Genomic DNA, 27852 nt, shown 5'->3' with positions numbered 1-27852 from the left:
CCAGCTCCGCCTGAATTTCGGGAGATTTTCGGGAGAAATTTTGTCCTGGGAGGTTTTCGGGAGAGGCGCTGAATTTTGGGAGTCTCCCGGAAAATCTGGGAGGATTGGCAAGTATGTCGCAAGAGGACGACTCTGGGTAGGACTTGCAGGTGACGACATAATTTAATCGGAAATGAGTACAAAACAGAAAACAGACGGAACAAGGTGCCAATCGCACCGGATGCTAAGGCTACAACTTAGCACGGACTATAGAGCCTGGAACAAAACTTAGTTGGCAAAGGCGTGACGCAAACAATGAAGCCAGAACGAGTGATCCACAAAGGCAGACTTGAATAGTAGTCTCTTGATTAGAACCAGGTGTGTCCCAAACAACAGAGGCAGGTGAAAATCATAAGTAACTATGGTGACTAAACTCAGGAGTTGCACAAACAGGAACAAAAGAAGTCCAAAACTAACAGAACTTAACTAAACACAACATGATCCGGACCACGGATCATGAAAGTTACGACTGTAGTTGTTGGGCAGCACGGTGGTAGAGGGGTTAGTAAATGGATGGATGGATAGATACTGTAGTATGTTCCATTGTAGTGTTTTTTTCATACAGTATTACCTATCTAAACTCTAGTCTGCTTTTGTGGTTGTGGGGACCGAGCACCGGATCGATTGGATTTCAATTTATTTTAACTGGAACCCTTGATTCGAGTTACAAGTGTTTTATTTCGGAGCTCTGCCACAAAAAAACTATTAAGCTCTTTAATCTCAACACGGGAATATTTATTTTATGTACACACTATTACATTGGTTTAGATGCTTTTGTTATTTTATTTAACCACATAAAATAGTTTTTCTGTTGGAGGAACATTTTCCACATTGTTCTTCTGGAAGAGATCCCACACGAGGAGCTCACCCTGTTTTGTTATCCGTCCACTCTCACACTCATATATCATTTTCTCTTGTTCAGTGGTGTCTTGGACTATTAGCCTGGAGGGAGAGGGACCTAAGTTTTAGTTTTGATTCCTGACAAGGCAGATAAAAGCATGAGAGACGGGCGACCGTTTGATAGAAAGAGTCGACCTTTCGATATCTCTGCTCTCTCCTCAAGCTCTGATGTTTCTATTGTTTGTACTTATGTTTTGTCGAATAAGTTGTTCAACTTCAATTTTAGTCCCATCCTTAGACTCAAAAGATCTGGGCAGGCTCCTAATAGTTCTCTAACTGGATGCAAGTTCACAAAATTGTTCAATAATAAGTCTATAAAGGTCCGTATCGACAATAGTATTGGTTATTCTACCTCTCTCAGATGTACTACTTTTAGTTTCGATTCCTGCCAAGGCGGATAAAAGCATGAGAGACGGGCGACCATTTGATAGAAAGCTTCGACCTTTCGATATCTCGGCTCTCTCCTACAGTGCTCATGTTTCTATTGTTTGTACTTACTCCTGTTTTGTCGAATAAGTATTTCAACTTCAATTATCGTCCCATCCTTAGAATCAAAGGATCAGGGCAGACTCCTAATAGTTCTCTAACTTGGTGGTACTAGCCCTGTATGTACTTTTTAACGGATCAGTACCAAAAATCCCAGTATCTTCCACTTCTATCAGATGTACTACTTTTAGTTTCAATTCCTGCCAAGGCGGATACAAGCATGAGAGATGGGCCACCGTTTGATAGAAAGCTTCGACCTTTCGAAATCTCGGCTCTCTCATTCAGTGCTGATGTTTTTTGTATTGTTTGTACTTGCTCCTGTTTTGTCGAATAAGTATTTCAACTTCAATTATTGTCCCATCCTTAGAATCAAAGGATCAGGGTGGACTCCTAATAGTTCTCTAACTTGGTGGTACTAGCCCTGTATGTACTTGGTAACGGGTCAGTACCAAAAATCCCAGTATGTTCCACCTCTATCAGATGTACTACTTTTAGTTTCGATTCCTGACAAGGCGGATAAAAGCATGAGAGACGGGCGACCGTTTGTCAGAAAGCTTCAACTTTTTCGATATCTGGGCTCTCTCCAACAGAGCGGATGTTTCTATTGTTTGTACTTACTCCAAAGTTTTTCAACTTCAATTATTGTCCCATCCTTAGAATCAAAGGATCTGGGCAGACTCCTAATAGTTCTCTAACTGGATGCGAGTTCACAACATTGTTCAATAATAAGTCTATAAAGGTCCATATCGATAATAGTATTGGTGGTACCAGCCCTGTATGTACTTGGTAACAGCTCAATACCAAAAATCCCAAGATCTTCCACCTCTATCAGATGTACTACTTTTAGTTTCGATTCCTACCAAGGCGGATAAAAGCATGAGAGACGGGCGACCATTTGATAGAAAGCTTCGACCTTTCGATATCTCGGCTCTCTCCTACAGTGCTGATGTTTCTTTTGTTTGTACTTACTCCTGTTTTGTCGAATAAGTTGTTCAACTTCAATTATTGCCCCATCCTTAGAATCAAAGGATCAGGGCGGACTCCTAATAGTTCTCTAACTTGGTGTTACAAGCCCTGTATGTACTTGGTAACGGGTCAGTACCAAAAATCCCAGTATCTTCCACCTCTATCAGATGTACTACTTTTAGTTTCGATTCCTGACAAGGCGGATAAAAGCACGAGAGACGGGCGAACACTTGACAGAAAGCTTCAACTTTTTCGATATCTGGGCTCTCTCCAACAGCGCGGATGTTTCTATAGTTTGTACTTACTCCAAAGTTTTTCAACTTCAATTATTGTCCCATCCTTAGAATCAAAGGATCTGGGCAGACTCCTAGTAGTTCTCAAACTGGATGCAAGTTCACAAAATTGTTCAATAATAAGTTTATAAAGGTCCGTATCGATAATAGTATCGGTGATACTGGCCCTGTATGTACTTGGTAACAGATCAATACCAAAAATCCCAAGATCTTCCACCTCTCTCAGATGTACTACTTTTAGTTTCGTTTCCTGCCAAGGCGGATAAAAGCATGAGAGACGGGCGACCGTTTGACAGAAAGGTTTGACTTTTCGATATCTCGGCTCTCTCCTACAGTGCTGATGTTTCTTTTGTTTGTACTTACTCCTGTTTTGTCAAATAAGTTGTTCAACTTCAAATATTGCCCCATCCTTAGAATCAAAAGATCTAGGTGGACGCCTAATAGTTCTCTAACCGGATGCAAGTTCACAAAATTGTTCAATAATAAGTCCATAAAGGTCCGCATCGACAATAGTATCGGTGATACTAGCCCTGTATGTATTTGGTAACTGATCAATGCCAAAAATTCCAGGATCGTCCACCTCTATCAGATGTACTACTTTTAGTTTCGAATCCTGCCAAGGCGGATAAAAGCATGAGAGACGGGCGACCGTTTGATAGAAAGCTTCGACCTTTCGATATCTGGGCTCTCTCCTACAGTGCTGATGTTTCTATTGTTTGTACTTACTCCTGTTTTGTCGAATAAGTATTTCAACTTCAATTATTGTCCCAACCTTAGAATCAAAGGATCTGAATGGACTCCTAATAGTTCTCTAGCTGGATGCAAGCTCACAAAATTGTTCAATAATAAGTCTATAAAGGTCCGTATCGATAATATTATTGGTGGTACTAGCCGTGTATGTACTTGGTAACAGATCAATACCAAAAATCCCAGGATCTTCCACCTCTATCAGATGTACTACTTTTAGTTTCGATTCCTGCCAAGGCGGATAAAAGCATGAGAGACGAGCCACCGTTTGATAGAAAGCTTCGACCTTTCGATATCTCGGCTCTCTCCTACAGTGCTGATGTTTCTATTGTTTGTACTTACTCCTGTTTTGTCGAATAAGTATTTCAACTTCAATTATTGTCCCATCCTTAGAATCAAAAGATCTGGGTGGACACCTAATAGTTTTCTAACTGGATGCAAGTTCACAAAATTGTTCAATATTAAGTCAAAAATATCTGTATCAATAATAGTATTTGTGATACTAGGCCTGTATGTACTTTTTAACGGATCAGTACCAAAAATCCCAGTATCTTCCACTTCTATCAGATATACTAGATTTAGTTTCGATTCCTGCCAAGGCGGATAAAAGCATGAGAGACGGGCCACCGTTTGATAGAAAGCTTCGACCTTTCGAAATCTCGCCTCTCTCCTAAAGTGCTGGTGTTTCTATTGTTTTTACTTACTTCTGTTTTGTCGAATAAATATTTCAACTTCAATTATTGTCCCATCCTTAGAATCAAAGGATCAGGGCGGACTCCCAATAGTTCTCTAACTTGGTGATACTAGCCCTGTATGTACTTGGTAACGGATCAGTGCCAAAAATCCCAGTATCTTCCACTTCTATCAGATGTACTACTTTTAGTTTCGATTCCTGACAAGGCAGATAAAAGCATAAGAGACGGGCGACCGTTAGACAGAAAGCTTCGACTTTTCGATATTCGGGCTCTCTCCTACAGCGCGGATGTTTCTTTTGTTTGTACTTACTCCAAAGTTTTTCAACTTCAATTATTGTCCCATCCTTAGAATCAAAGGATCTGGGCAGACTCCTAATAGTTCTCAAATTGGATGCAAGTTCACAAAATTGTTCAATAATAAGTCTATAAAGGTCCGTATCGATAATAGTATTGGTGGTACTAGCCGTGTATGTACTTGGTAACAGATCAATACCAAAAATCCCAGGATCTTCCACCTCTATCAGATGTACTACTTTTAGTTTCGGTTCCTACCAAGGCGGATAAAAGCATGAGAGACGGGCGACCGTTTGATAGAAAGTTTCGACCTGTCCCTATCTCAGCTCTCTCCTAAAGCGCTGATGTTTTTCTATTGTTTGTTCTTACTCCTGTTTTATCGAATAAGTATTTCAACTTCAATTCTTGACCCAACCTTAGAATCAAAGGATCTGAGTGGACTCCTAAAAGTTCTCTAGCTGGATGCAAGCTCACAAAATTGTTCAATAATAAGTCAAAAGTGTCCTTATATGTAATAGTATCGGTGATACTAGCCTTGTATGTACTTGGTAACGGATCAATACCAAAAATCTCAGGATTTACCGCCTCTATCAGATTTTGTTTGACTTTTTCAGGCAAAATCGGATGTAATATTCTCTTTATTGACATTCTCAGTATGGTAAATACTTTTTTAAATTCTTATTTTCATTTCTGCCGAGACAAACAGTTGCATCATTGACCACAATGTATTTAACTACATCACCAAGTCCACATCCGTACGTGCAAAGAAGCACTTATTGCTATCTTGATGGCTTTTCATTTCTCCGCAGACCATTTTTTTTTTCTCCATTTCTGCGTCTTCCATTACTTATCAACTTAACAAACCCACAATTGTCTTCTTTTCTCCTACGCCCTCTGCTTCAAACTCATCCGAGGTTCAAGGATTGCCTCTGCAATTTATTTCTGTCGGAGTCTACGTCTTCATTTATTTTTTTGTAAATCTTCAGCCTTTGCTGGCCTTTTATATTCTCCTCATATTTGACACCAATTTATTTCTTTGAGCCCTACCTGAGTCTGTGACATAGCCAACAAAAAATTGGAGCGATGAACAGTAACGTGCTGTAAAATCTGCTTCCCCCAAAGCTCAGTTCCGCTTGGTCCATTTAAATAATACCACCATTGGTCCAAGGTTCAACAGTTTTTGCATCATTTCCCCTTCATGCACTCAAACAAAGCCAAGTGTGTGCAGTTAGGATAAGGAACCCTGTCCTAAAACTATAGGATTACCCAAGGGGGTCTCAATATTTTTTTTTGTCACGAGCCCAGAACTCTTTGCAGTACCCATTAAACTATGGGTACTAGGGGGGTCAAAATATATAAACTTTTGATGTAATCACAATTCGTATTTGTAACAATTCTTAATAGATAATGTAGTGGAACATTTCTGTCCCTAACTAAATGCATTGGGAAGGACGCGACATGAGAGGACAAGTCACCCTGGCCAAGTTGTTGGGGTGACACGACATAAGAGGTGAAGTCACCCCGAACATTGGACATTTACATAAGTTGTTATGATACAAATTAGGTCATCATGGAGCGTATAAATAAGAAGGGACGACCAAGCCTGATGTGCGCTCTTATTAATTTCTTTCATGAGGGTGCACCATCTTTCGTCTCATCTTTTCATATCGATTCAATCCAACTTTGTACTATCTGATTGTGAGTAATCAATCAATCAATGTTTATTTATACAGCCCCAAATCACAAATGTCTCAAAGGACTGCACAAATCATTACGACTACAACATCCTCGGAAGAACCCACAAAAGGGCAAGGAAAACTCACACCCAGTGGGCAGGGAGAATTCACATCCAGTGGGACGCCAGTGACAATGCTGACTATGAGAAACCTTGGAGAGGACCTCAGATGTGGGCAACCCCCCCCCCTCTAGGGGACCGAAAGCAATGGATGTCGAGCGGGTCCAACATGATACTGTGAAAGTTCAATCCATAGTGGCTCCAAGACAGCAGTGAGAGTCCCGTCCACAGGAAACCATCTCAAGCGGATCAGCAGCGTAGAGATGTGCCCAACCGATACAGGCGAGCGGTCCATCCTGGGTCCCGACGAGCGGTCCATCCTGGGTCTTGACTCTGGACAGTCAGTACTTCATCCATGGTCATCGGACCGGACCCCCTCCACAAGGGAGGGGGGGACATAGGAGAAAGAAAAGAAGCGGCAGATCAACTGGTCTAAAAAGGAGGTTTATTTAAAGGCTAGAGTATACAGATGAGTTTTAAGATGAGACTGTTGTAACAAACTCTCTATTGTTCCTGTTTAAGATTCGGACTTTTCTGTGACGCTTGTGTGGCATTGTAATGCCGGATTGGTTCTTCCGGGGATGCGTCGAAGCGATGAACACAACAAGGTAAGTTATAAATGGATTTATTAAATAAACAAATGGCTTAGCGTAAAAGCTAGCGAGAATATACATACAAAGATGAAGGTCGAGAGTCGTCACTGTTGCGCGTGGGCAAATTAGGATCCGAGAATGAGTGAACAGAAAAGGTGAGCTTAAATAGGAGGGTGATAATTATTAGCAGGTGTGCGGGGCGAAACTAACAGGTGGACTGATGTGTAACCATAGTGATGGACAAAAACAGGAAATAAACGGGTCAGACAGAATGAAAAAACAAACACGTGAAGATCTGAGCAGCAGATCGCAACAGTATTCCCCCCCAACAAAAGACAGATACCAGATGTCTTAAAAAACAAACAAAAACTTGAACCCCCTCCCCAAAACCAGAAAGTTCACAAACGAAGGGAGGGCGGAGGGAGGCCACGGTGGAGGGTCGCCAGATCGCATGTCCCCGAATCCACCGAGGACACATCATGTGGCGGCGGCGGGTGGAACGCTGCTGCCGAAAAAGTTTTGGCGGGCGACCTCGAAAAGGCCACATTAGTGGCCGCCTCGCAGGATGAGGTGCCCGGCGAGGCGGACGACCCGGGCACGGCCACATCCGTGGCCGACATGGAGGAGGGAGTGTCTGGCGAGGAGGATGACCTCGCAGAGGCCACTCCCGTGGTCGACGTGGTGGACGACGCCTCAGCACCGAAATCCCAGCAGGCTTGGAAGCAGCAGACGAGGGTGCGGGGACTGCAGCCAAAGCAGGCCCGAGTGCAGCTGGCGAGGATGATGCGGGTGCTGCAGCCGAAGAAGGCGTCGGAGGCGGCCTGGGAGCCGCAGGAGTCGTCGGAGGCGGCCTGGGAGCCGCAGGAGTCGTCGGAGGCGGCCTGGGAGCCGCAGGAGTCGTCGGAGGCGGCCTGGGAGCCGCAGGAGTCGTCGGAGGCGGCCTGGGAGCCGCAGGAGTCGTCGGAGGCGGCCTGGGAGCCGCAGGAGTCGTCAGCGTAGAAGCAAACGGCGACGTCGTAGAGGCAGGCGTATTAGTCGTCGGCAGTGCTTGGCGGCGTGGAGCTGGTACCGGCGCTTGGCGGCGTGGAGCTGGTACCGGCGCTTGGCGGCGTGGAGCTGGTACCGGCGCTTGGCGGCGTGGAGCTGGTACTGGAGTAGGCTCCCGCCCTGTCGACACAGTTGTAGGCTCCAGCCCTGTTGTCGACGTTGGTGTGGGCTCCAGCCCCGTCGTCGACACTGGTGCTGGAGTAGGCTCCAGCTCTGGAGCTGGTACTGGAGTGGGCTCCAGCTTTGGAGCTGTTGCTGGAGTGAGATCCAGGCTAAAGTCTGTAACTGGTATGAGAACCAGTTCTGGGTCGGAGGCTGGTGTGAGAACCAGGTGGGAGTCTAGTGCTGGTTTGAGAACCAGGCTAGAGTTCAAAACTGGTGTGAGAACCAGACTAGAGTTCAAAACTGGTGTGAGAACCAGGCCCGAAAAAGCTGCTGGTGTGTGAACCAGGCGAGAGTCGAATTCTGGCGTGAAAACCAGGTTAGTGTCATGTGCTGGTGTGAGAACCAGACTGGGAGCAGGTGTCGGCTTCAGCCGAGGAGCAGGTGTCGGCTTCAGCCGAGGAGCAGGTGTCGGCTTCAGCCGAGGAGCAGGTGTCGGCTTCAGCCGAGGAGCAGGCACAGGGGTCTGCCGAGGAGAACTAGGGGACTGGCTGTGAGCAGGACTAGGACTATGATGAGTGATAAGACAAACACTAGGACTCGGGCAAGGACTTGAGAGAGGACCAGGACTTACAATCACACTAGTGCTTTGAGAAGGGCTTGGGCAACGACCAGGACTTACAGTCATACCAGGGCTTGGGCAAGAACTAGGACAAACGGTCAAACTAGGGCTTGGGCAAGGACTGGGACTAACAATCAAACTGGTGCTCGGGCAAGGACTAGGACAAAGACTAGGACTTACAGTAACACTGGGGCTCGGACAAGAACTTGGGTAAGGACTAGGGTTCGGACGGAACACAGGTGGAGGAGGTCTACAAGGCCGTTGAGACTTGGCCGGGGGAAAAACAGGTGGAGGAGGTCTACAAGGCCGTTGAGACTTGGCCGGGGGAAAAACAGGTGGAGGAGGTCTACAAGGCCGTTGAGACTTGGCCGGGGGAAAAACAGGTGGAGGAGGTCTACAAGGCCGTTGAGACTTGGCCAGGGGAAAAACAGGTGGAGGAGGTCTACAAGGCCGTTGAGATTTGGCCGGGGGAAAAACAGGTGGAGGAGGTCTACATGGTGGCTGTGGTTTAGAGGGTAGTATCTGTGCTACCTCCGTAGCACAGCTATAGGTCATAGCCCCTTCCTCCAGACGGGGATCCCAGACCCGTTCCCTATGGTCAGGGACTGACCTTAAGGGAGGGTGGTGGGAGGCTTGGAGGCGGGCCGACTCCTCCCCTTTAATTTGTCCAGAATTTCCTTTAGAAAAGGGAGGAAACACCTTGGACTTGGCCGGAGAATGAGGTTTTAAAGGAGGTGTAGGAGAAAAACTAGGTGACTGAGGTTGACTAGAATAATAAGAAAAAATATCCTGATAATTCTGTATCTTGTCATGAATGTTATTGATATTCAAAAAAGGTTGGGAATGAGAATTACTGTCCACAATATAAAAATCTTCTGAAAAAATGTCATCAACAGAGGCCGGTGTTGCGTCACCGGTGGGCGTTCCCCAATTGACGTCATCGCTTGTGTCAGAAAAAGTGTCATGGCAGCTTAAGGAATGATTTGAAAAAAAACAAGCAGGATTACCGGTAATGACGGGTGAATCCTGGACGGGGTGAAACTTGCTGTGTCCATGGGGAGGAATAAGTGGTGCTGGAACATTACTGCCGTGCGGGGGGCCTCTCCACTGGACCCCCCGCCTCTTCGGGGCAGCGCGAACGGCTTCGGAGGGGACTTCAGGCCCACAGTCAAGTCTTTCCTGCTCCCAAGCCACGAGCTCCAACCACAAACCCAAGTCGAAGGGTTCCTCCCGTGGTTTCGACGCGGAAAAACATTTTGATGCTCGGATCCTACTGTGACGCTTGTGTGGCATTGTAATGCCGGATTGGTTCTTCCGGGGATGCGTCGAAGCGATGAACACAACAAGGTAAGTTATAAATGGATTTATTAAATAAACAAATGGCTTAGCGTAAAAGCTAGCGAGAATATACATACAAAGATGAAGGTCGAGAGTCGTCACTGTTGCGCGTGGGCAAATTAGGATCCGAGAATGAGTGAACAGAAAAGGTGAGCTTAAATAGGAGGGTGATAATTATTAGCAGGTGTGCGGGGCGAAACTAACAGGTGGACTGATGTGTAACCATAGTGATGGACAAAAACAGGAAATAAACGGGTCAGACAGAATGAAAAAACAAACACGTGAAGATCTGAGCAGCAGATCGCAACATTTTCGAGCACATAGAATTGGCGTCACGAACAGGATGAGGCCCCGGGTAAAATCCCCGACATTTCTACTACAATTAAAAGAAACAATGTATTTTTTTTTTCTATTTATATATATATATATATATTTTTTTTTTTTTAAACAACACAACACTCAGTAAATGTTTGGGAACTGAGGAGACCAATTTTTGAAGCTTTTCGTGTGGAATTCTTTCCCATTTTTGCTTGATGTACAGCTTAAGTTGTACAACAGTCCGGGGTCTCCGTTGTGGTATTTTAGGCTTCATATTGTGCCACACATGTTCAATGGGAGACAGGTCTGGACTACAGGCAGGCCAGTCTAGTACCCACAGTCTTTGAGAGCCTTTTCCGTTGCCGCCCCTAAGCTCTGGAACAGCCTTCCCCTCCGAATTAGGTCAGCCCCGAGCCTGGGGGTCTTCAAAACCCTCCTTAAGACCTACCTCTTCTCGCTGATCTTTGATCTGAGCTGAGTCCGCCTACTAGGCCAACATTTCTCCCCCCAACCACCTCCCCTTCGCTTTATTTATTTATTTCTAATTTTTTTTAATTCTTTCAATTTGTCGCACTTTTGTTATTGTTTTTATTTTGCTATTTTTTTTCTTTTTATTAAACCCTTTTTACAGTATCGTTGTTTATGTTCTTTGTTTGTTTTTTGTTTTGTTTTTAGCACTTTGGTTCAATTTAAACATTGTTGTAAATATGCTGTATAAATAAAGTTGCTTTGCCTTATAACAAGTGGCTCGGCATTGTCTTGCTGAAATAAGCAGGGGCGTCCGTAATAACGTTGCTTGGATTGCAACATATGTTGTTCCAAAACCTGTATGTACCTTTCAAGATTAATGGTGCCTTCACAGATGTGTCCCGTGAAAAACCGTCCGACCGGAATTCTCTAATAACAAAAGTTCCCTGGATGGATGATGTAAACTCACTACACCGGTATGTAAACAAATGCCATGGGTGAATCTACACCTGACATCCTCTGTAATGATACCAACTAAAGGAGTGTATTTAGTTGATACTGCTATGATTACATCTACATATTTTACTATCACAAAATGTTTTTTTCTTTTTAAAAAAAATCATGTTGTATTAATAACCTCAGGAAATACGTCCCTGGACACATGAGGACTTAGAATATGATAAAAGTAGGATCATATAACTACCTGGTATCGGATTGATACCTACATTTGTGATATCATCCAAAACTAATGTAAAGTATCCATACAAGAGAAGTGATTATTACATTTTAACAGAAGTGTAGTTACGACATGTTAAAGCAGATATTAACAGTAAATGAACAATTGGATTAATAATACATTTTTACAGGTTGTCCTTTATAATTGCGACATAATAATATAATGATAAATCAAACAAAATGTTTCTGCATATGTCAGCAGACTAATTAGGAGCCTTTGTTTGTTTACTTACTACTAAAAGTTGTCTAGTATGTTCACTATCATATATGAGTACAAAATTGTTCATCGATTGCATTAATTGAATTGAATTATATTTTGCGGCGAGGCGGGGCACGCAGCAGCCCTGCCCAAGATGGCGGCAAGGAGGCGGAGAATGCGGCTGAGCCGGGAGAGCGACGCCTTAATATAATTCAGGTGTGTGGATCGCGCACCGGCAGACAAATAACATTTCTCCTTACGCCGCATAAAAAGGGAGAAGGAGGAGAGATCGGGGCAGAAAGAGTTGGAGAGCCTGCAACAGAACGTATAGAGCGAGAGGAACAGAGAGCGAGACACGAGACACGGCCGGCTGAAAGCGAGCGAGGAGCGAGCAGGAGAGAGTTTAAGTTACATTTAAACCTTTCTCTCTGGCACCCAACGAGGGTGGACGCTCCCCTTTCCTCCCCCTTATCGCTCCTGCTTGCTTCTTTGTTTTTGTCTTGTCTTAACTTTCTTGTTGCCTCTTTTTTGCACTGCTCTCCAAATCTAAACATTGGAACTATTTAACTGGCCTCAATAAAATTGACAAGATCTTGGGTTTGGGGCAAACTGCTATCGAGACCAAGCGGTTGTTGCTGGACACAGGACGGACTCTTGGGAGACGAAGCAGGGCCGCGTGCCTGGCGACCCTTTTCTGTCGAGGATGTGAAGATATCCACGTATTCGGAATTATGACAACATGATATCTGCTGATTGGAGTAAGCGTTGGTCTGGTTTGTCGACAAATTGGAAGTTGGTGGCAGTCTTCAAAGTACCCCGAAGCTGCCACAAAATATTGGAGGATGCGGGAAGAATTGTGTCCACCCCGCAGTTTTTAAGGACCAGTCATAGACAATTTTAGAGTGAAAAGCAAATTTTTATTTTCACTCGCATACATCCATCCATCCATCTTCTTCCGCTTATCCGAGGTCGGGTCGCGGGGGCAACAACCTAAGCAGGGAAACCCAGACTTCCCTTTCCCCAGCCACTTCGTCTAGCTCTTCCCGGGGGATCCCGAGGCGTTCCCAGGCCAGCCGGGAGACATAGTCTTCCCAACGTGTCCTGGGTCTTCCCCGTGGCCTCCTACCTGTCGGATGTGCCCTAAACACCTCCCTAGGGAGGCGTTCGGGTGGCATCCTGACCAGATGCCCGAACCACCTCATCTGGCTCCTCTCCATGTGGAGGAGCAGCGGCTTTACTTTGAGTTCCTCCCGGATGGCAGAGCTTCTCACCCTATCTCTAAGGGGGGGAAACTCATTTCGGCCGCTTGTACCCGTGATCTTATCCTTTCGGTCATGACCCAAAGCTCATGACCATAGGTGAGGATGGGAACGTAGATCGACCGGTAAATTGAGGGCTTTGCCTTCCGGCTCAGCTCCTTCTTCACCACAACAGATCGGTACAACGTCCGCATTACTGAAGACGCCGCACTGATCCGCCTGTCAATCTCACGATCCACTCCTTCCCCACTCGTGAACAAGACTCCTAGGTACTTGAACTCCTCCACTTGGGGCAGGGTCTCCTCCCCAACCCGGAGATGGCATTCCACCCTTTTCCGGGCGAGAACCATGGACTCGGACTTGGAGGTACTGATTCTCATTCCGGTCGCTTCACACTCGGCTGCGAACCGATCCAGTAAGAGCTGAAGATCCCGGTCAGATGAAGCCATCAGGACCACATCATCTGCAAAAAGCAGAGACCTAATCCCGCGGTCACCAAACCGGAACCCCTCAACGCCTTGACTGCGCCAAGAAATTCTGTCCATAAAAGTTATGAACACAAAGGACAGCCTTGGCGGAGTCCAACCCTCACTGGAAATGTGTCCGACATACTGCCGGCAATGCGGACCAAGCTCTGGCACTGATCATACAGGAAGCGGACCGCCACAATAAGACAGTCCGATACCCCATACTCTCTGAAAACTCCCCACAGGACTTCCCGAGGGACACGGTCGAATGCCTTCTCCAAGTCCACAAAGCACATGTAGACTGGTTGGGCAAACTCCCATGCACCCTCAAGAACCCTGCGGAGAGTATAGAGCTGGTCCACAGTTCCACGACCAGGACGAAAACCACACTGTTCCTCCTGAATCCGAGGTTCGACTATCCGGCGTAGCCTCCTCTCCAGTACACCTGAATAAACCTTACCGGGAAGGCTGCTCGCCTACAAATCATTTAAACTTGGATTGTTTCCCTGGCCTCGAGACTCTCCTGAAGATCACTGCAACGAAGACACAACAAACTTCTTTTTTTTGTCTCTCATGGACACACACTTGTTGTTGTGAACTTTGGACTAGCGACGGCAAATACATCAAGGCCGCGGAACAGAGACACACTTATGGGCTTATTTACACACACACATCCACAAAAAAATATACGCCACACATACACCCCCCAGTCCACCTAATCCAACGCCCTCGACGCAAATCCCGTAGGGGTGATTAATGGATGGTCAGCGCCTGAGATCTGCGACTTACCACCTTGACCTTGAACTACCTTCCCTTAGTTCCTAGATATCTCGAGATGTATGTTGTAATATGTGTATGTGCTTTGCTACGGAGGTTTTTTTCCCACTCCGAACTGGGCCCCCTTAGGAGCCGAGTCTGGATTGTACTTTTTTACTCATCCATTCCCAGCGTTTACCTTTTTTTTGCCATCTTTTACGGGGGCGCCTTATGGCGACCCATCAGCGTTCTTGTTCTGTAACCCTGTACACTGTTTGTTTATCTAATCTTGAACAGAATTGTACAGTAGAAGCATTTAAATCTCACCTTAAAACTCATTTGTATACTCTAGCCTTTAAATAGACTCCCTTTTTAGACCAGTTGATCTGCCGTTTCTTTTCTTTTTCTTCCATGTCCCACTCTCCCTTGTGGAGGGGGTCCGGTCCGATCCGGTGGCCATGTACTGCTCGCCTGTGTATCGGCTTGGGGACATCTCTGCGCTGCTGATCCGCCTCCGCTTGGGATGGTCTCCTGCTGGCTCCGCTGTGAACGGGACTCTCGCTGCTGTGTTGGATCCGCTTTGGACTGGACTCTCGCGACTGTGTTGGATCCATTATAGATTGAACTTTCACAGTATCATGTTAGACCCGCTCGACATCCATTGCTTTCCTCCTCTCCAAGGTTCTCATAGTCATCATTGTCACCGACGTCCCACTGGGTGTGAGTTTTCCTTGCCCTTATGTGGGCCTACCGAGGATGTCGTAGTGGTTTGTGCAGCCCTTTGAGACACTAGTGATTTAGGGCTATATAAGTAAACATTGATTGATTGATTGATATTGCACCACACATTTCCAATGGGAGACAGGTCTGGACTACAGTCAGGCCAGTCTAGTACCCACACTCTTTTACTGTGAAGCCACGGGCCTACCGAGGATGTCGTAGTGGTTTGTGTTGTGGTTTGTGCAGCCCTTTGAGATACTAGTGATTTAGGGCTATATAAGTAAACATTGATTGATTGATTGACTTGTTGCAATAACAATAAAGACCTACTTACCTACCGACTAAGGAGCTGAAAAGGAAACCCGCTCGGAAGACGAAGTTTATTTAAAAAAATAAAATAGTCAAACCAGCTCAAAGCAAGATGTCCTTCCTGGGTGGTCCATTGAACCCGCACGACGACGGCAAGAGACCGTCACATATTTATATAGCGCTTTTTCTTTAGTGACTCAAAGCGCTTTACATAGTGAAAGCCAATATTTAAGTTACATTTAAACCAGTGTGGGTGGCACTGGGAGCAGGTGGGTAAAGTGTCTTGCTCAATGACATAATGGTAGTGAAAAGGATGGTGGATGCGGGGATCGAACCTAAAACCCTCAGGTTGCTGGCACGGCCGAGCTACACCACCATAATAAATAATTAATGCACCATTATATTTTTTGTTAAAATAAAGCCAATAAGGCCATTTTCTGTGGTCCCCTTTATTTAGAAAAGTATGGAAGTACATGTTGATACTGATACCAGCACCACGATATTGGTATCAGCACAAGCCTAGTATTAAACCTTGGTTCAACACCGAGACCCGACAATCTCCATTGCTGCTGTTCTATTCCGAGAAATCCAACACCGCTTTCTCATTTGCATGACAGCCCTCAGCAGTAATTCACACTCAACCACATTTCATGCAAAGTGTGCAAAAATGTGACAAGAAATAATGGAAAAGGGCCAGGCGGTATAATCGTGTTTATTTTAATCATTGTTGAGAATTGCATTCTTATACCGCACGTCTTGGGTATTTCTCCATTAGCACTTAAGTTTGGGAATCAATTTTTTAATACTAAACACCTCCAATTTGATGCGGGCGCTGGCTTCGGTAAGAGCTGCAAATTGCTGGGTTTTTTTTTGAAAATGTGCACAATGTCCTGTTCTACACGACACCGACAAGTGCAACAAATTTTTCCGGAAACGAATCCCAACAGCGGAGAAATGTTTGCATAGAAAAACCACTAACCTTTTTAACTCCGCCCTCCAAATCGATGTAGAACCCCCATTTCCATGAATTGGGAAATTGTGTTTGATGTAAATATAAACGGAATACAATGATTTGGAAATCCTTTTCAACCCATATTCAGTTGAATGCACTACAAAAACAAAATATTTGATGTTCAAACTCATAAACTTAATTTTTTTTTTTGCAAATAATAATTAACTTAGAATTTCATGGCTGCAACACATGCCAAAGTAGTTGGGAAAGGGCATGTTCACCACTGTGTTACATCACCTTTTCTTTTAACAACACTCAATAAACGTTTGGGAACTGAGGAAACTAATTGTTGAAGCTTTGAAAGTGGATTTCATTCCCATTCTTGTTTTATGTTCAACAGTCCGGGTTCTCCGCGGTCGTACTATACGCTTCATAATTTTCGATGGGGGACAGGTCTGGACTGCGGGCGGGCCAGGAAAGTACCTGCACACTTTTTTTTTTTTTTTTTTTACGAAGCCACGCTATTGTAACACGTGCTGAATGTGGCTTGGCAGTGTCTTGCTGAAATAAGCAGGGGCGTCCATGAAAAAGACGGCACTGAGATGGCAGCATATGTTGTTCCAAAACCTGTATGTATTCAGTTGAATGCACTACAAAAACAAAATATTTTATGTTCAAACTAATAAACTTTATTCTTTTTTTGCAAATAATAATTAACTTAGAATTTCATGGCTGCAACACGTGCCAAAGTAGTTGGGAAAGGGCATGTTCACCACTGTGTTACATCACCTTTTCTTTTAACAACACTCAATAAACGTTTGGGAACTGACGAAACTAATTGTTGAAGCTTTGAAAGTGGAATTCTTTCCCATTCTTGTTTTATGTAGAGCTTCAGTCCTTCAACTCCGCAGTTGTATTATACGCTTCATAATTTTCAATGGAGGACAGGTCTGGACTGCGGGCGGGCCAGGAAAGTACCCGCAGTCTTTTTTTTTTACGAAGCCACGCTATTGTAATACGTGCTGAATGTGGCTTGGTATTGTCTTGCTGAAATAAGCAGGGGCGTCCATGAAAAAGACGGCACTGAGCATATGTTGTTCCAAAACCTGTATGTACCTTTCAGCATTAATGGTGCCTTCACAGATGTGTAAGTTACACATACCTTAGGCACTAATGCACCCCCATACCATCACAGATGCCGGCTTTTAAACTTTGCGTCGATAACAGTCTGGATGGTTCGCTTCCCCTTTGGTCCGGATGACACATTATCGAATATTTCCAAAAACAATTTGAAATGTGGACTCGTCAGTCCACAGAACACTTTTCCACTTTGCATCAGTCCATCTTAGATGATCTCGGGCCCAGAGAAGCCGGCGGCGTTTCTGGATGTTGTTGATAAATGGCTTTCAGCTTTGCATAGTAGAGCTTTAACCTGCACTTACAGATGTAGCGACGAACTGTATTTAGTGACAGTGGTTTTCGGAAGTGTTCCTGAGCAAATGTGGTGATATCCTTTAGAGATTGATGTCGGTTTTTGATGCAGTGCCGTCTGAGGGATCGAAGGTCACGGTCATTCAATGTTTGGAGTGATTTCTCCAGATTCTTTGAGGAAAGTGCCGCAAACAAATCGGAATCGTTATGCAAAGTCAACTATTCACAGACGTATAAACCGCATGTTTACGTTTTGTATCGCGTATTTGTTCGTGTTGTTATTGTCGTGCATTTCCCAGTATCACTAATCATCGTCATCCCGTCCGACCACTATCCGCCTTGTTTACTCTATTCTTCTTCTTGCAGACTTATCTTATTCTCTTTCTTTACTCTTTTGCTTCATATTTCCTGCCCTCCTCCCCCTATGGATAATCCTTCCTGTCCCCCTTTCCCCGATTTCCATTTATATAAAGCCGCTTATCATACTCAGCTTTTCACCCACATTCCACTCTTCAGCATGACAATTCTGTTCATAAACTTTATGATGCAGTATCTCTTCCGAATAGAAACGGGTACCATAAAGTACTATCTATATTTTTATCCATTTTAGTTACTGACTGGATTCTGTTAGTACTACCAGATACTAATTAACATTAAATCAAACAATAACGTATTTTAACACCCTAGTGTGTGTGTGTGTGTGTGTGTGTGTGTGTGTGTTCTGGCAATGCTGACTTAATGGGGACATCGCTCTGTTTACACAGTCCACCTTTAGAGGACCTCCGACGGTATGGGGACCCAAAAACAGGTTCCCTTTTTTGTGGTCCCATTTATCTAGAAAAGTATCGAAAAAGTACCGAAAAGTAAAGAAATACATTTTGGTACCGGTACCAAAATATTTGTTATCGGGACAACACTACGCCACACCGTGTCTGCTTGTAAGTACACCTTGCACAATTCGAGCCACGTTGATCGTTTAACCAGCTAAAAAATAGTAGTGGTATTTTTCAGAAGTGGTATTGTACCAATTTTAACAGATCTTTATCTTATCCCATAAACATCTGTTCAGTATTTTAACACAAAAGTGTTTGATTGTGAGGCATTAAAAGCCCAAAAAATGCAACGGGTCCATCAGACCCACAAACGCTGGCTGAGTAACAACATTATGAACACTACACAAGGGTTAATGTACCCTAAGATATTTTTTTTTCAAATAAAACCAATCATGCTTTTTTTTGTGGTCCCCTTTATTTCAAAAAATATTGATAAGTACCGAAAAGTACAGTATTTTTCGGACTATAAGTCGTAGTTTTTTTCATAGATTGGCCGGGGGTGCGACTTATACTCAGGTATATGTGTGAAATTATTAACACATTACCGTACTCCGGAGCGACTTATACTCCGAAAAATACGGTAGCGAAATACATTTTGGTTCCAAAATATTTGTTATCGGGACAACACTACTCCACTCTGTGTCTGCTTGTAAGTACACCTTGCACAATTCGAGCCACTTTGATCGTCTAACCAGCTAAAAAATAGTAGTGGTATTTTTCAGAAGCAGTATTGCACCAATTTTAACAGATCTTTATCTTATCCCATAAACATCTGTTCAGTATTTTAACATAAAAGTGTTTGATTGTGAGGCATTAAAAGACCAAAAAATGCAACGGGTCCATCAGACCCACAAACGCTGGCTGAGTAACAACATTATGAACATTACACAAGGGTTAATGTACCCTAAGATTTTTTTTTCAAATAAAACCAATTATGCCATTTTTTTTTGTGGTCCCCTTTATTTAGAAAAGTACCGAAATACATTTTGGTTCCAAAATATTTGTTATCGGGACAACACTACTCCACACCGTGTCTGCTTGTAAGTACACCTTGCACAATTCGAGCCAGTCCGCTCGTTTAACCAGCTAAAAAATAGTAGTGGTATTTTTCAGAAGCAGTATTGCACCAATTTTAACAGATCTTTATCTTATCCCAATAAACATCTGTTGAGTATTTTAACATAAAAGTGTTTGATTGTGACGCATTAAAAGCCAAAAAATGCAACGGGTCCATCAGACCCACAAACGCTGGCTGAGTAACAACATTATGAACACTACAGAAGGATTAATGTACCCTAAGATTTTTTTTATCAAATAAAACCAATCTTGCCATTTTTTTTGCGGTCCCCTTTATTTCGAAAAATATTGATAAGTACCGAAAAGTACAGTATTTTTCGGACTATAAGTCGTAGTTTTTTTCATAGATTGGCCAAGGGTGTGACTTATACTCGGGTATATGTGTGAAATTATTAACACATTACCGTACTCCGGAGCGACTAATACTCCGAAAAATACGGTAGCGAAATACATTTTGGTTCCAAAATATTTATCTTTACCCTAAGATTTTTTTTTTCAAATAAAACCAATCATGACATTTTTTTTTTTGGTCCCCTTTATGTAGAAAAGTACCGAAAAGTAACGAAATACATTTTGGTTCCAAAATATTTGTTATCGGGACAACACTACTCCACACCGTGTCTGCTTGTAAGTACACCTTGCACAATTCGAGCTAGTCTGCTCGTTTAACCAGCTAAAAAATAGTAGTGGTATTTTTCAGAAGCAGTATTGTACCTATTTTAACAGATCTTTATCTTATCCCATAAACATCTGTCCAGTATTTTAACATAAAAGTGTTTAAATTGTGAAGAATTAAAAGCCCCAAAAATGCAACGGGTCCATCAGACCCACAAACGCTGGCTGAGTAACAACATTATGAACACTACACAAGGGTTAATGTACCCTAAGATTTTTTTTTCAAATAAAACCAATCATGCCATTTTTTTTGCGGTCCCCTTTATTTCGAAAAATATTGATAAGTACCGAAAAGTACAGTATTTTTTGGACTATAAGTCGTAGTTTTTGTTCATAGATTGGCCGGGGGTGCGACTTATACTCGGGTATATGTGTGAAATTATTAACACATTACCGTACTCCGGAACGACTTATACTCTGAAAAATACGGTAGCGAAATACATTTTGGTACCAAAATATTTGTTAACGGAACAACACTACTCCACACTGTGTCTGCTTGTAAGTACACCATGCATAATTCGAGCCAGTCTGCTCGTTTAACCAGCTAAAAAATAGTAGTGGTATTTTTCAGAAGCAGTATTGTACCAATTTTAACAGATCTTTATCTTATCCCTTAAACATCTGTTCAGTATTTTAACATAAAAGTGTTTGATTGTGAGGCATTAAAAGCCCCAAAAAAATGCAACGGGTCCATCAGAGCCACAAACACTGGCTGAGTAACAACATTATGAACATTACACAAGGGTTAATGTACCCTAAGATTTTTTTTAATCAAATAAAACCAATCATGCCATTTTTTTTGCGGTCCCCCTTTATTTCGAAAAATATTGATAAGTACCGAAAAGTACAGTATTTTTCGGACTATAAGTCGTAGTTTTTTTCATAGATTGGCCGGGGGTGCGACTTATAATCGGGTATATGTGTGAAATTATTAACACATTACCGTACTCCGGAGCGACTTATACTCCGAAAAATACGGTAGCGAAATACATTTTGGTTCCAAAATATTTGTTATCGGGACAACACTACTCCACGCTGTTTCGGCTTGTAAGTACACCTTGCATAATTCGAGCTAGTATGCTCGTTTAACCAGCTAATAAAAAAGTAGTGGTATTTTTCCGAAGCAGCATTGCACCGATTTTAATTCACGAGTAGGGCGGTACTTTACGAGCAGCGGTACACCGTACGACCCTGAGGGAGCATACTGACCTGTGGTGGTGTGTTTGCACAATATGGAAATGGATTCCTATTTTGGTATGCAACTGGCTGCATGGCCGGGAGGGAAACATTCACCACTATCTGCCCTCAGCAGAGGTCTCTTCTCTCAATTGTGTTTGTTTGTGTTAATTACCCAACAGTTTTAGCCCCCTCCCCTCTCATCTCTGTCTTTTTCCCCACGCACCAGACCTCATGCATCGCTCATGTCCCACGCGAAAATTGCGATCTACTCAAAAAAAACAAACCCCAAAACTCAAAATCGTGCTCTGGCGCCCCCTAGGAAGAAAACACAGACAAAACGTGTCTGTAACTTCCAGTAGGAATGTCGAAGAAACATGAAACGAAAACCACCATGTAGGTCTCAGTTAGACCTATATTTCATTCACTGACGATGTAGGTCTCAGTTAGACCTATATTTCATTCACTGACATATAGGTCAGTGTATGCAATATACCAAGGGTAGGGAACCTATGGCTCTAGAGCCAGATGTGGCTCTTTTGATGACTGCACCTGGTTCTCAGGTAAATCTGAGCTGACATTGCTTATCACGATAAGTAATGAATAATTCCACTTGTGTTAAAAATAACGTTCAAAATATAAAAAAATTCTCATACATTTTGAATCCATCCATCCGTTTTCTACCGCACCTGTTCAAGAAGTTGCGTTAATGGTAAGAAGTTATGTATTTAGTATTGGTTAGTGTGGGGCTTGCCCTCCTGGGGGTTCTTCAGACCACCAAGCACCGACATGAGAGCCTGTTTCAGGGTTACAATATTGTTTTATTTTTCAATAAGTCTCTCAGTTGCTTCCTAGCAATTGTCTTTTCCTCTTTCGATCTGGCTCTGGCTCCAGCCCCAACCCCGTCTCTCCTCCTGGCTGCTGCTTATAACAGAGCGACAGGTGATTAGATAAAACAAGGCAAAGGTGGGCCAGCTACGCACCTGTCGCCGATTTCGAGGCCGATCCTGGCAACGCCCCGCTTCGCTGCAGGCCCGCAGGCCACGCCCCCTCCACAGTTAGCTTCAGAATAACAATGTTATTACAAAGAATAAGAGACTTGTTATACTCTAGAAATGTTACTTAAAAATGCACATATTTAGTTGTTCAGTGTTGAAATTTTTTTTATACGGCTCTTACGGAAATACATTTGAAAATATTTGGATTCTTGGCTCTCTCAGCCAAAAAGGTTCCCGACCCCTGCAATATTCTGACCTATATGTCAGTCTGTACGTCAGATAGGTGTCTGACATCCCCCGCCCCAAGGTTATTTGCGGGCGCGACTCCGTGCAAAGCGGGTAATGTATGCGCCGCCACATGCTTCTCGGCCGGAGCCACAGGAAGTGTCCCGTTGTGACGACAGTCCTCGTCCTCCCGGTTCTCGAGGGGCTTTTAAATGTTGCAGAGCGATTGTCACAGATGGAGGCCATCAAACGGGAGTGCAGTCAGGCGAATAAAGGAGGAGACGAAGATAAGGCACAATATTGCCCGCTAATATTGGCTAAGGCAGGGGTGTCCAAAGTGTGGACCCGGGGCCGTTTGCAGCCGGCGGGTAATTATTTTAACGGCCCTAGCACATTCTAAAAATATGGTTAAAAAACTGAAAAAGTGGTATAAAAGAGTAAACAGGTGAAATGTGACAAGACAAAGTTGCAATGTTTACTGTAATAACACAAAGCTGCCATGCAGGCTGTTATTTTCTTTAAAAAAAAATAAAAATAATAATAATTATAGGTTGATTGGCAACACTAAATTGGCCCTAGTGTGTGAATGTGAGTGTGAATGTTGTCCGTCTATCTGTGTTGGCCCTGCGATGAGGTGGCGACTTGTCCAGGGTGTACCCTGCCTTCCGCCCGATTGTAGCTGAGATAGGCGCCAGCGCCCCCCGCGACCCCGAAAGGGAATAAGCGGTAGAAAATGGATGGATGGATAATTATAATAATACATTTTATTTGATATAAAGCAGTGGTCCCCAACGTTTTTTTTTTCCGCTTGATAATTTTTTTTTCTTTTTTTTTTTTTCTTCTTTGTCATGAAAAAGGGACGTTTTTGTCATGAAAAGGGGAGTTTTTTTGTGGTTGGTGCACTATTTGTAAGTGTATATTGTTTTTTTTATGTTGATTTAATAAAAAAAAAAAAAAAAAAAAATTTTTTTTTTTTTTTAATAAAAAATTCTTCTGCGGCCTGGTACCGGTTTCATGTTTTTTTTTTTTTTCCTTGTCATGAAGAAGGGAGGTTTTTGTGGTTGGTGCACTAATTGTAAGTGCATATTGTGTTTTTTAATGCTGATTTAATAAAAAATAAAAAAAAATAAAAAAAATGTTTAATTTTATTTAAAAAAAAAAATAATAATAAAAAAATTCTTCTGCGGCCCGGTACCAATCGGGCCACGGCCCGGTGGTTGGGGACCACTGATATAGCGCATTTCTGAGCACTCAAAGACGCTTTACAGCAGTGGTCCCCAACCACCGGGCCGCAGAATAATTTTTTTATTTAAAAAAATAAAAATAAAAAATAAAACAAATTTTTTTTTTTTTTTTTTTTTTTTTTTTTTTAATTAAATCAACATAAAAAACACAATATACACTTACAAATAGTGCACCAACCATAAAAAAACTCCCCTTTTTATGACAAAAACGTCCCTGAAATATTTTTAGACTATTATAGTTGTTATGGTATTAAAGTTTTATTAACGTGTTATAAACATGTTATTACTCATAACCATTCCTCAACTCCCCTCCATCGTGTCAACAGCACACCAAACTAGTACCAAACGTTTGTGCCGCAACATATTTTGTCTTTCATATATATATATATGTATATATATATATATATATATATATATATATATATATATATATATAACGTTAATGTGTATTTAACGTGTTATTAACATACATTATGTTCCTAACCGGCCTCCCCACCTTATCAAAATCTCTCTTGCCCTCTTCTTTTGTACTACGTTTGGTTTGTGCTACAAAAAGGAAAAAAAAAAAAAGACTACAATAGTCTTTGTGTTCCGTGGCTGTTAATGAGTAATAACACATTAATAACGTAAAACATGTACAATCTTACCTCCATAAAAACTGTAATAGACAAAAACATTGCGTCATTTTAAGATAACTTAAATACAACACAAACTGTTGCTATTTTAATATTTGCAAAGAACCGAGGGGCCGAATTAGTACAAGTAAAGGTAGATCAAATGGTACTTTGGGAAATGTACACGGGTATGGCGGCCGCAGTTTGGACAGGAGGGGATAGAAAAGGACACGAGGGGGAGAGACAGCGACACAGGTGTCAGGTCAGTGAAGTGGGAACAACTCGCGCTCGTCGGTCACCATCATCGTCATGGCGACCCGGAGCCCCTTTCCCCTATATGCAGATCCCACGCTTGCGTGAATAAGCGCATCTACAACTTTTCATAACACATTTTTACTATTACAATCCCCTTCCTGCTCTGTCATTAAATAAAAGAAGATAACGGCAAATTTCCTCAAAACGTTTCCGATGCCGCTCATGGTGCGCATCGTCGAATCAAGCCAGAGATTTTTCAAGTTTTCATTTTTAAATTTGATTAATTGTGTGAATGTGAGTGTGAATGTTGTCTGTCTATCTGTGTTGGCCCTGCGATGAGGTGGCGACTTGTCCAGGGTGTACCCTGCCTTCCGCCCGATTGTAGCTGAGATAGGCGCCAGCGCCCCCCCGCGACCCCGAAAGGGAATAAGCGGTAGAAAATGAAAAAATGGATAATTATGATTCATTATAGGTTATTACAGTTAAGCTCGGTTGGTGGAGTGGCCGTGCCAGCATCTTGAGGGTTCCAGGTTCGATCCCCGCTTCCGCCATCCTAGTCACTGCCGTTGTGTCCTTGGGCAAGACACTTTACCCACCTGCTCCCAGTGCCCACCCACACTGGTTTAAATGTACCTTGTATGTTGGGTTTCACTGTGTAAAAGTGCTTTGAGTCACTAGAGAAAAGCGCTATATAAATATAATTCACTTCACTAATTCACTTCATTACCTACTTGCATGATTTCAATCGTATTCGCCACCTCACAAAAGCCATCAGATTTACCCACCTGGTCATTTATCACACGGCGTCAGGAGGACGGCGGGTAGCGCGGCGGAGTTGTGGATTTGGCCCGGTTAATGTTGTGTACTCGTCGCGGGGGGTTGGGTTGTGTTATTCTGCGGAGGCTGGGTCACTGTGGGGTCTCGCCTGAAGGCCTGACATCCCCACACATTTGTTAGTGACGGATGCGGTGGACGCTCGGCTTCTTCCAACTCCTTTTTCCAGCATGTTGAATTGTGAGCATGTGAGATTCGATCCAGTGGAACCAAAACAGGGAAAGTAAACATGACACCGGACGTTACTGGTAATCTGTCGTTTATCAGTTGGGACGACGTAATACTGCACTGTAATACAAACCCCAAAACCAGTGAAGTCGTCACGTTGTGTAAAGTGAAGTGAATTGTATTTATATAGCGCTTTTTCTCTAGTGACTCAAAGCGCTTTTACATAGTGAAACCCAATATTTAAGTTACATATAAACCAGTGTGGGTGGCACTGGGAGCAGGTGGGTAAAGTGTCTTGCCCAAGGACACAACGGCAGTGACTAGGATGGTGTAAGCGGGGATCGAACCTGCAACCCTCAAGTTGCTGGCACGGCCGCTCTACCAACCGAGCTATGCCGCCCCACAAATGGTAAATAAAACCAAAATACAATGATTTGCAAATCCTTTTGAACTTATATTCAATTGAATAGATTGCAAAGACAATTTATTTAACGTTGGAAATGGTAAACTTTGTTATTTTTTGCAAATTAAAAAAAAGCTGGCACAAGTGGCATAAACGACTGAGAAAGTTGAGGCATGCTCATCAAACACTTATTTGTAACATCCCGCAGGGGAACGGGCAAGTTAGGGAACAGGTGGATGCCAGGATTGGGTATAAAAGCAGATCCCGCAAACAAGGACGGGGCGAGGATCACAATTTTGTTAACAAATACGTCAGAAAACTGCCCAACAGTTTAAGAACAACATTTCTCAACCGGCTATTGCAAGGAATTTAGGGATTTCACCATCTATGGTCCGTAGTATCATCAAAAGGTTCAGAGAATCTGGAGAAAATCACTGCACGTAAGCGGCAAGCCCAAAAACCAACGTGACCTTGGATCCCTCAAGCGGTACTGCATCGAAAAGCGACATCAGTGTGTAAAGGATATCACCACATGGGCTCTGGAAAACTTAAAAAAAACGCTGTCGGTGACTACAGTTTGTCGCTACATCTGTAAGTGCAAGTTAACACTCTACTATGCAAAGCCAAAGCCATTTATCAACAACACCCAGAAACGCCTTTGGCTTTGCTGGGCGCCAGCTCATCTAAGATGGACTGATGCAAAGTGGAATAGTGTTCTATGGTTTGACGAGTCTTTGGACGAGGAAACTTTGGACGTCGTGTCCTCCGGACCAAAGAGGAAAAGAACCATCTGGACTGTGATAGGCGCAAATTGTAAAAGCCAGCATCTGTGATGGTACGGGGGTGTATTAGTGCCCAGGTCATGGGTAACTTACACATCTGTGACGGCAACGTTATCGTGGACGCCCCTGCTTATTTAAGCAAGACAATGTCAAGCCACATTATACAACAGTGTGGCTTCGTAGTAATAGAGTGCCGGTACTAGACTGGCCTGCCTGTAGTCCAGACCTGTCTCCCATTTAAAATGTGTGGTGCAATATTAAGCCTAAAATACCACGAAGGACTGTCATAATTGAAATTATTATTTTTGAGAGCCCCAAAATATGAAATTGTCAGGACTTTTTGTGCATGTTGAAGGCCTCCAAAGGGTGTCGAAAATTGTAGGAGAAAAAACACACATTTCAACAGGGCCCTTACTATCAGAGTTTGGAGACCACAATTTGTGGAGCCCGGTTTTTAACGTTCAGTTAACATTTTGAAATTGTTATTTTAAAGAGTCCCAACATATGAAATTATCAGGACTTTTCGTGCATGTCAAGGGCCTCAAAAAAGTGTCAAAACGTAAAGAAGAAAAACTGAAATTTTATCAGGGCCCTTACTACGAGAGTTTGGAAATCTGAATTGGTGGAGCCCAGTTTTTTATAATCCGTGGGTCTTTTTCTTTGTAATTTTAAAAGGGAAATTATCAGGACTTTTCGTGCATGATAAGGGCCTCAAAAGGGCATCAAAACGTATGGAAGAAAAACCAGACATTTCAACAGGGCCCTTACTATCAGAGTTTGGAGATCGGAATTTGTGGAGCTCGATTTTTAACGTTTAGTTATCATTTAGAAATTTTTGTTTTGGAGAGCCCCAAAATATGAGATGATCAGGAGTTTTCGTGCATGTTAAGGGCCTCCAAAGGGCGTCGAAAATTGTAGGAAAAAAAACAGACATTTCAACAGGGCCCTTACTATCAGAGTTTGGAATTGTTATTTTGGAGAGTCCCAACATGTGAAATTATCAGGACTTTTCATGCATGTTAAGGGCCTCAAAAAAG

General features: G+C 43.1%; 1 protein-coding gene across 1 annotated transcript in view; it reads right to left on the bottom strand.

Moving 5' to 3' along the window:
- zgc:172282 (leucine-rich repeat and fibronectin type III domain-containing protein 1-like protein) overlaps nt 1-27852 on the bottom strand; it is a 473431-nt gene that overhangs the window by 1925 nt on the left and 443654 nt on the right. The gene's annotated exons all lie outside the window — the stretch shown is intronic.

The sequence above is a fragment of the Nerophis ophidion genome, linkage group LG13, assembly GCF_033978795.1.
Source record: "Nerophis ophidion isolate RoL-2023_Sa linkage group LG13, RoL_Noph_v1.0, whole genome shotgun sequence".
Classification (NCBI taxonomy): Eukaryota; Metazoa; Chordata; class Actinopteri; order Syngnathiformes; family Syngnathidae; genus Nerophis; species Nerophis ophidion.
The sequence above is the reverse complement of the archived record's forward strand: the minus strand, read 5'-3'. Positions and strand labels throughout refer to the sequence as shown.